Here is a 10069-nt window from a genome sequence, read left to right on the forward strand (position 1 = left end):
ATCTTTTTGTCCGCACAGAATAAATATGATTTTCTCTACAAATGTTGGTCTGATTGACAGGAAATTTTCACCACAGGTGCAACTCCACCTGTATTTTTTAAATGATAATTATGACGTCATAGGTCACGTGGTTCGGCCGCCATCTTGGAAAAACCGAAAAACTTTGCACCTCCATATCTCTGAAAGTGTTGAATAGAAAAAATTGAGACGTGGCTCATTGAAAAGAACTCTCCATGGGGAATAAAATATGTTAATGTTGTCATTGGTCACGTGGTTCGGCCGCCAATATTTGTCCTAAATGGTGGATAAAAAAGTAAATTCCGGCAAGTCCTCGGTCTCTGACCGATTTTTCATCTGTCTGTCTTTCTGTCTGTGCACAGCACGACGTCTACACCGTTGCACATAGAAACACCAAACTTAACACACATATTTGTCTTGCCCTGGAATAGAATGTGCCCAATTTTTAACTGTCGGCCTGAGGCCTCCATTATGATGTCATAATTCGACAAGTACAAAACTTCATCCAATCAAGATGCAATTTCTTGAGACATGACGGCATAAACTGATGGACAAAAAAATAATGATGACGTCATCAGTCACGTAGTTCGACCGCCATCTTGGAAAAACCGAAAAACTTTGCACCTCTATATCTCCGAAAGTGCTGAATAGAAAAATTGAGACATGGCTCATTGTAAAGAACTCTTCATAGGGAATAAAATATGTTAATGATGATGCCATTGGTGCCTCCATTATGACGTCATAATTCGACAAGTACAAAACTTCATCCGATCAAGATGAAATTTCTTGAGCATAATCGTGGAATAAATTAGTTTAGAAAACAAATAATAATGACCTCATCGGTCACGCGGTTCGGCCGCCATCTTGGAAAAACCGAAAACCTTGCTCCAAAATGGCCGATAAAAAAGTACCTTCCGGCAAGTCCTCAGTCTCTGATCTGTTTATTTGTTTGTCCGCACAGAATAAATATGATTTTCTCTGCAAACGTTGGTCTGATTGACAGGAAATTTTCACCATAGGTGCAACTCCACCTGTGTAATTTTTTCATGATAATTATGACGTCATAGGTCGCGTGGTTCGGCCGCCATCTTGGAAAAATCGAAAAATTTGCACCTCTATATCTCAGAAAGCCCTGAATAGAAAAAATTGAGACATGGCTCATTGTAAAGAACTCTCCATGGGGAATAAAATATGTTAATGGTGATGTCATAAGTGCCTCCATTATGACGTCATAATTCGACAAGTACAAAACTTCATCCTGTCAAGATGAAATTTATTGAGCGCCACGTCAAAGATGGCTGCCGGGACACTTCAAATGGGCTGCAATCGTGCCAAAGGATTTACATGATGAACTGCCCTGGTTTATTATAAGACTTCCGGCTCGGAAAGGCGCAGTGGAAGTTGTCATGGGAAGATCGATTAAAACTGAAACGACGGCCATTTGCTGCATTGTTTCCATGGAGATTAATACTTGGTTAAGCGGTTGCGAGCGCTCCATTCCATTGGAGTCTTTGCTTAAGCGATTCGAATTGAAGCGAGCCGCTTGCTTCGGGAACTCACCTCTGATTTGTGTTTCTTGAACATCTTTATGAGTTAAATGATAATAACTAGAACGCCACTCAGTAGAGCACATACTCCCGCCGTGGGTCAAGTTGCAATCGTACGATTTCACAAAAGTTTGAGGGAGTAGTTCAGTGACAACACAAGTCAAGACAACACAAGGCAGACACTGCACATAATATATATTGTTGCGGATCTCAGCGCCGGCCTTTCCCCTCACCAAGGGGGGATTAGTCCCCTTGTCTTTTACTAGCCGACGGGACCCGGGACCGATGAGGTCCTTCCCGGACAGCGTTAGGGAGGGTTTTAGGACTAGGGATTCGCTATTACCTAAGTACTAACGCCGCCCAGAAACGAAGAAATAAGCCCCGCTCGAATCACGGGTGTTACGGGAAACACCGAACGGTAGCGACCCGTGACCCGAGCCGTTAGCAATGACTAACCCGATCCAAGCGGTTCATAATCGTGCCACGCTTACCCAATGATGGAAATGACTGAATCGGTCGAATTTGGAAGAAAGGAATAACACGATTTATTTACACTTTGTACAACGAGAAGAAAAAGAATACACAGTGCAGCCTTAAGTACAGTCTTAACCTATCCCTGGACAAACGGGCCCATCACACTCAGACACACTCACACAGGGTTGCAGACGAACAGGTCGATGGTCCAGGGATGCGTCCAGGCAGCTCGCTCTCCGGTCCCCAACTCGCACCGCGAAGCAGATGAAACAGCCGGCAGCGGCCAGGAGCTCTCCGCGTGTCGTTTGGCGCGCACGGGATTATCATAGAGCGAATCGGTAGGGCTGGGCTTTGGCGGTTACACTCGCAGCTCAGCCGCATACGTAATTAGCGAACAGTTCCGATAACCGCGAACCATGCGCTCCTCCCTTCTCAACTGCCAACTTGCATGCGAGTCCTTCCATTGCCTCTTGATACCAGCGCTTGGCGCCCGTCCTCATAAAGTCCTTTGTATGCAAGTTCTCTCCAATAAGTCCTCCAACACCGTGCATCCCTGTCTCATCTGAGGTGAGGACCTCGCGCCAAGGGTTTTATTGCCACGCCCTTGGAATCCTCTCAATCTCACCAGACGTTGCTTGCCACGCCCTATCACCCCATGCCCACCGAGCTCTGGTTGGCTGTTGCCCTTACCGTCACTGCCTTTGACGTGCTGCTTGACGCGGCCACACCTCGACCACACGCTCCTCCCTCTTTCCAGGCCTACCTCGTGTCATTTGACTAGTTTCGAGTGAAACCAAGGGCAGCGAACGCTGCTGGCAGCCAAAGCGTAACAAACTGCTGCGGGTGGCCCAAAGCGTAACAAATTGAGGGATGCCAAATGGGGATCGAGTTTGCCCATGATGGAAATTGAAGGGCGGCCACAAAATGAAAGGACCAAAGCTTATTATTTCTTTACACAACGCAGATGTCACTAGGGAAATGGCCTACTCTTACACATACGATGACATTGTGGCGGACACAAAAGCCCACTGGCGTGGTGACATCATTCCGCGCACCAAGTGGGCGGTGGCCACGCCCGAGGGGTAGGCGTGGCCTCATGATATACACTGGGTGCGCAGCCCGGAGTGCGCCAGTGTTACAGTGAGCTCCTGAAATAAAGACGCTTATAAGTTACCGCTTGGCCGCTTCCTCCTTGCTCGCAAGCAGCGCGCGTAACGCCGCGCTTTACTGGTGACCCCCTCGACGTTGGATCTGCCGGAGCGATCCTTCCACACGCGACGCCATTGCCATGGCCAACTTCATCAAACTTCCCGAATTTTGGGAGGCTCAGGCCGAAGTCTGGTTCGTCCAGGCCGAAGCCCAATTTCAGCTTCGGCGCCTCACCGGCGATGACACGCGCTATTGCCACGTCGTCGCCTCCCTCGGGCCCGGCACGGCCGCTCGAGTTGTGTCCGTCCTTCGCCACCCACGGGACGGCCACAAGTACGAGGCACTCAAGCGGCTACTCCTAGCCACGTTCGGCCTCACGGACGACGCACGGGCCGACCGCCTACTGGATCTCCCCGAGCTCGGTGACACGCGCCCGTCGGTCCGAATGGACCATATGCTGTCACTGTTGGGCGACGAAGCCCCCGGTTCTCTATTCCGGGCGCTTTTCCGTCGCCAACTTCCAGCGCAGGTTCGCCTTGCGTTGGCCGGGACCGGGCTAACGGAACCCCGAGCATTGGCAGCCGAGGCGGACAAGTACTTCGCCGCTTCGGACACGCGGGCGAGAGTCGGCGTGGCCGTCACGGCCCTCGTGGCTGATGCTGCTGATGCTGCTGCTGATCCACAGCATCAGCTTATACAGCATACGCAGCATGCTGATACACACCTCGTGACCGCCGCCACGCCCCGCCCACCGCCGCGGCGAAAACCGCCACCGTGGGGAACCCGCCAACTCCACCAGCCTGGCGGAGCCAGCCGCGCTCCTCCAGCTCCACCACCTGGTGCTGGTTCCACGCCAAGTTCGGCCACAAAGCTCGGCAGTGTCATCCGCCATGCTCCTTCAACAGGTCGGGAAACGCCCGGGCCGGCGCTCAATAGTGGCGATGAGCGCCGGCCGTTCGAGCAGCCTGCTGTTCATAACGGACACCTTCTCCGGGCGCCGTTACCTGTGCGACACGGGAGCGCAGGTGAGTGTCGTTCCCGCCGGCACGTCAGACAAGCACGCCGCGGGTGGGGGCCCCGCGCTGCTTGCCGCGAACGGGACGCCCATCCGTACGTATGGAAAACGCTGCCTCTCTCTGCGGTTCGGAGGGCAGGTTTTCCGATGGACGTTCGTCACCGCCGACGTGCCCATGGCACTGCTTGGCGCGGACTTCCTGGGCGCTAATGGGCTCCTGGTCGACGTCAAGCGCAGACGTCTTGTCCAGGCCGAGACGTTCAGCTCGCTCACTTGTGCGTTGCCCAGCTCGGCGAGCAGCTCAACGAGCGGCTTGCCAAGCGGCTTGCCGAACGGTTCGGTTCCGGCCACGTTGGTCTGTACGCTTCCGGCAGCGGACGCATTCACCCGCCTCCTCGCCGGCTTCCCGGCCCTCACGCGGCCCACCTTCTCGGCGGGGGCCGTCAAGCACGGGGTGGCCCATCACATCCCCACCGTCGGGCCACCGGTCTACGCCCGGGCACGCCTCCTCGAGCCAACGAAGCTGGCGGTGGCAAAAGCGGCGTTCGCTACCCTGGAGCGACTCGGCATCGTTCGGCGCTCAGAGAGCGCTTGGGCGTCGCCGCTGCACATCGTGCCGAAGCCCGGCGGGGGATGGCGACCGTGCGGGGACTATCGCCATCTCAATGACGCCACGACTCCCGACCGCTACCCCGTCCCCCACATTCAGGACATTTCCGACCGTTTGGCGGGCATGTCCTTCTTCTCGAAGGTGGACCTCATACGCGGCTACCATCAGGTCCCCGTCAGGCCGGAGGACGTCCCGAAGACGGCGGTCATCACGCCATTCGGACTCTTCGAGTTCCTGCGCATGCCCTTCGCTCTGAAGAATGCGGCTCAGGCGTTCCAGCGACTGATGGACAGCGTCCTGCGCGACTTGGATTTTGTCTACGTCTACCTGGACGATATCCTCGTCGCCAGCGTGTCCCGCGAAGAGCACCTACGCCACCTCCGCACGCTCTTCGAACGCCTGGGCCAGCATGGCCTGATTGTGAACCCCGCAAAGTGCCGGTTCGGCGCCGCCATAATCGATTTTCTGGGGCACCGTGTCACCAGGCACGGAGCCGTCCCCTGCCGGTCAAGGTGGAGGCGGTGAAGGGGTTTCCGCGCCCCCGCACGATCAGAGGGCTGCAGGAGTTCCTGGGCATGGTGAACTTTTACCATCGGTTCCTGCCCCGTATCGCCCAGCTCCTGCGCCCCCTGCACGAAGCTCTCCGAGGTAAGCCGGGCAAAGGCGACGTTACCTGGACCGAGCAGATGGACAAGGCGTTCACGGGCGCGAAGCTCGCCTTGGCTAACGCCACCATGCTCGCGCACCCGGCGCCCAATGCACCGATCGCCCTCACCACCGATGCCTCGGACTACGCGGTGGGCGCGGTGCACGAGCAATGGGTACGTGGAGCTTGGCAACCGCTGGCGTTCTTTAGCCGGCAGCTTCGCCCGCCCGAACGCCGTTACAGTACCTTCGACCGCGAGTTGCTCGGGCTTCACTTGGCGGTCAGGCACTTCCGCCATCTGCTCGAGGGCCGTGCGTTCACTGCCTTCGTCGACCACAAGCCGCTGATCTTCGCGATGGGCAAGGTCACCGAGCCGTGGTCGGCCCGGCAGCAGCGTCACCTCTCGGCCGTGTCCGAGTACACGACGGACATCCAGCACGTCGCGGGGAAGGACAACCCGGTGGCGGATTGCCTTTCCCGGGCCGTCGCCCACGCAGTCCACCTCGGCATCGAATATGCCCGGATGGCAGCGGACCAGGCCGCTGACCCCGACGTCCAGGCCTTGCGGACCGCCGTCACGGGCCTCCGCGTCACCGAGGTGCCGTTCGACGGCGCGGGCATGGCCCTCTTGTGCGACGTCTCCCTCGGGCGTCCTCGCCCCATCGTGCCCGCGGGCTGGCAGCGCCAGGTGTTTGACGCCATCCACGGCCTGTCCCACCCGGGCGCGAGGGCCTCCCAAAGGCTGATCGCCGACAAGTTCGTCTGGCATGGCCTCCGGAAGGCCGTCCGCGGCTGGGCCAGGACGTGCCTCGCGTGCCAGCGCGCCAAGGTGCACCGGCACACCCAGGCCCCGTTGGCCCCGTTCACGGTGCCAGAACGCCGATTTGACCATGTCCACGTGGACCTGGTGGGACCTCTGCCCCCCTTACGGGGTTTCACCTACGTCCTCACCATGGTGGACCGCACCACCCGGTGGCCGGAGGCCGTGCCCTTGGCGTCGACAACGGCGGCCGATGTCGCGCAGGCTTTCATCGCCACCTGGGTCGCCCGGTTCGGCGCCCCCTCAGACATCTCGTCCGACCGCGGCCCCCAGTTCACCTCGGAGCTCTGGGGGGTGGTCGCGCAGGGGCTCGGGGTCCGGCTGCAGCGAACCACGGCCTACCACCCCCAGGCTAACGGCCTGTGTGAGCGATTTCACCGCTCATTGAAGGCCGCGCTCCGGGCCACCCTCCGCGACGGCGGCTGGGTCGACAGGCTCCCCTGGGTCCTGCTGGGCCTCCGGACGGCACCCAAGGAGGACCTGCACGCATCCGCGGCGGAGTTGGTCTTCGGGCAACCGCTGCGGGTGCCGGGCGAGTTCCTCCCCGACTCCACGGCACCATGGTCCGCGGCACAGCAGCGCTCCGCTCTGCAAGAGACCGCCCAGAGGTTCGCCCCGGTGCCAACGGCATGCCACGGGCACCCACCGACGCACGTCGCCCCGGAGCTTCGCACGGCGGAGTACGTCTTCGTCCGCCACGATGCCCACCGGACACCACTGCGGCCCCCGTACGATGGGCCTTTCCGCGTGCTGGAGACCGGGGCGAAGCACTTCACCCTGGACATCGGCGGTACTCCTGACCACGTTTCGGTGGACCGCCTCAAGCCGGCCCACCTCGACGTGGACCATCCACCGCCAGTGGCCCGACCCCCACGTCGGGGCCACCCCCCTGCGGGCGGACCCCCGGCACCGCCCGGCCCCGCCGCCACGCCGCCCCCCAGTCCTGCACCCATCCCAGGGGCAGCCAGGGGCATCCCACCTGGCATCCCTGCACCCCGGACGCCGCCGATCGCCAGGGGGCGCTTCGGCCGGGTCATTCGTCTGCCCCGCAAACTGGCCCTCCAGGTGCGTGGGAATTCTGGGGGGGCGCGTGTGGCGGACACAAAAGCCCACTGGCGTGGTGACATCATTCCGCGCACCAAGTGGGCGGTGGCCACGCCCGAGGGGTAGGCGTGGCCTCATGATATACACCGGGCGCGCAGCCCGGAGCGCGCCAGTGTTACAGTGAGCTCCTGAAATAAAGACGCTTATAAGTTACCGCTTGTCCGCTTCCTCCTTGCTCGCAAGCAGCGCGCGTAACGCCGCGCTTTAACATAACCAATTCGAGCCTCGATTCAGTATACAAAAAATTCTAATGGGCCTACGTGTTGCTTGTGGACTAACTATGGGGGGCAAACCTTTAACCTTTAATGATGTTATATGTGCCATTCTCAAAACCTCAACAATATATATATATATAATATATATATATATATATATATATATATATATATATATATACATATATATATATTGTTACAGACGTGGCTTGGATGTTATTTACCGAGCGGTTTTATGGTATGACCACGTCTGCGCAAGTTACCCGATTGTGCCCGAACGTTGACTAGTCGCGCGATGCTGGCTCAATAAGAAAAAGAAGACACCCGGCTGGATTACAATAACACAATACGACACCAATGTTTCAATTCTCAAGACCTCCGGAGGAGATTATATTCGTACGGAAAGGTCAGATTACAGGGGCTAGAGGTATAATCACAGAAAGACAGGCACTTAGACACACTCTTATATTAACCCCGGACAGACGACAGACAAACGGGACAACGGCTGACTCACACGGGGGTTGATGACAGGAAAGCGGGTATCGATGGCTCCAGGTCCTCCTGGGCTCGGGGCAGGGTACAGTACGGTCCGGTCCGGTCCAAAGATGCGGGGAGGTATCGTCGCGCTGGGGGTGGCGGTGGCTTCTCTCTCCAAGCTGAGGCGCATCTCACGTCACATCCGGCGCGGGGCCGCGTATATCCGGCGGGGAGTGACACGCCCTCGGCTCGTTAGCGCCGCCCCAGATGGAATCGGCACGTTGCTTCTCATTGGGTGCGTGGGGGGGTTACTGGCTCCACCCCTGACGAGGAGCTGACAGCCAGCCCCTTCGGGGTAACGCCGTGGAGCGCATGGTCATGGCGGGTAACCGAGCCGGTGTGAGGACGCACACTCCCCGCCCCTCTGTTGTTGTAGTCGTAGTTGTAGTTGTAATTGTTGTTGTAGTTGTTGTTATTGTTGTTGTTTGGGGAAGAAGATGGGAGGAGGTATGGGAAAGGTCCTAAACTCACTACTGATGCCATATAATCACATTCTGGTGCAACGAAGAGTCATAATTAATGGAGACGAGGCCTTAACTGACATAGATTAAGAATAACTAGGAAGATGTCCGAAAGTTGTCTACGTGTGGTGCGGTGGACCTGGGCACGACATTTAATGGGGGAATAAGGGGAAGGTCGGCTCTACTGATTGTTGTTTACATGCAATGGGACTAGGGAATGGGGGATTGGGGAAAGTTGGGGAGTATTGGAGAAAATAGGGGAATATTTACAAGCGGATATGGAGGCCAAATTCCATATTCGCAACATTGCACCCTTCTCTACCCTCGGGGCGTCCCGACCCGATAAATTTTTACCTACTTTAGTGTGGCACGCAATGTAGTTCCCTCTACTATTAACTCTACCCTGAGTGCGACAGTTTTACAGATATTCACAAATGAGTAAATATGTCCCCCTGCGACGTTGCACCCTTCTCCTCACAGAAACACACCCACAGGATAACCGAATCCGGAAAGAATCCTCAAACTAAACATACAGCCGGTAGGGAGCATTATTTACACGACTACGCTGCTATTTACACTACGATCCAGGACCTGTTTTTGGAGGAACACATGCAGATGTTATGCATAGAGAGAGCGCGCTTGCCAGCATCGATACACCAACCCACGAGTGCTCTGTGGCCGACGGCGTTTAATAACGTGCAGAGCACCCCATCCCAGCATCAAAAGCACCACCCCACCACCAATCGGTGCAGTCACCATTGTTCAATGATTAAAAATAAATGCGACAACCCCTAACCCTGCAGGTGTCTCTTGCTCTTCGTGTGGCCTTCAGTGGTGTTAACTATTAGTGGTTCACCTGTATGGCATAGGTGCCACGTTGACCCATAGGTCCATCAACGGGTGGTGCTTGGCCGCAAACGAACTGCGGTCCATTGTGGGTGGCCACAAACATTGCGGTCCATATGGTGTATCGATCCCGGCAGCAAACAGCGAAAGTGCAGGCCCACAACTGCGCAGCCAGCACCTCTCTCTCCTCTCTCTCTACCCCAAAGCCAGATCCTCGGAGGTGGGAGACAAAAGAAGCAGACAAGTGAGTAAGGTGGTAAGGGCGCAAAAGTGCACGCAATGTAAGGTGATGCACACTGGGGGGCACATGGGAACCAGGTGAGACAGGTACGTTCCTATCGTACGCCCCCCCCACCAGGTAACCTACATGGCCCCTCCCTTACCCCTTACTGCATCCACAAAACACAACACTACCCATAAACATCTACTTTACAAATCGACAAACATCCCTACTGTCTTCCCCGTTCCTCCCATAAACCAAATTCGTCTTCTCCCCCTCCTAACCAATCAAATTTGCCATTTTCAACTCTCATCAAAATTTGCCATCTCCAACTGAACATCAAAATTTGCCATGACCAATTCATCATCAGTCCCTCCTAGGGAGGGAGAGATGGAATCACCCCAATG

This window comes from Myxine glutinosa, chromosome 5 (assembly GCF_964187855.1).
Source record: "Myxine glutinosa chromosome 5, kmMyxGlut1.1, whole genome shotgun sequence".
In the NCBI taxonomy this organism is placed as follows: domain Eukaryota; kingdom Metazoa; phylum Chordata; class Myxini; order Myxiniformes; family Myxinidae; genus Myxine; species Myxine glutinosa.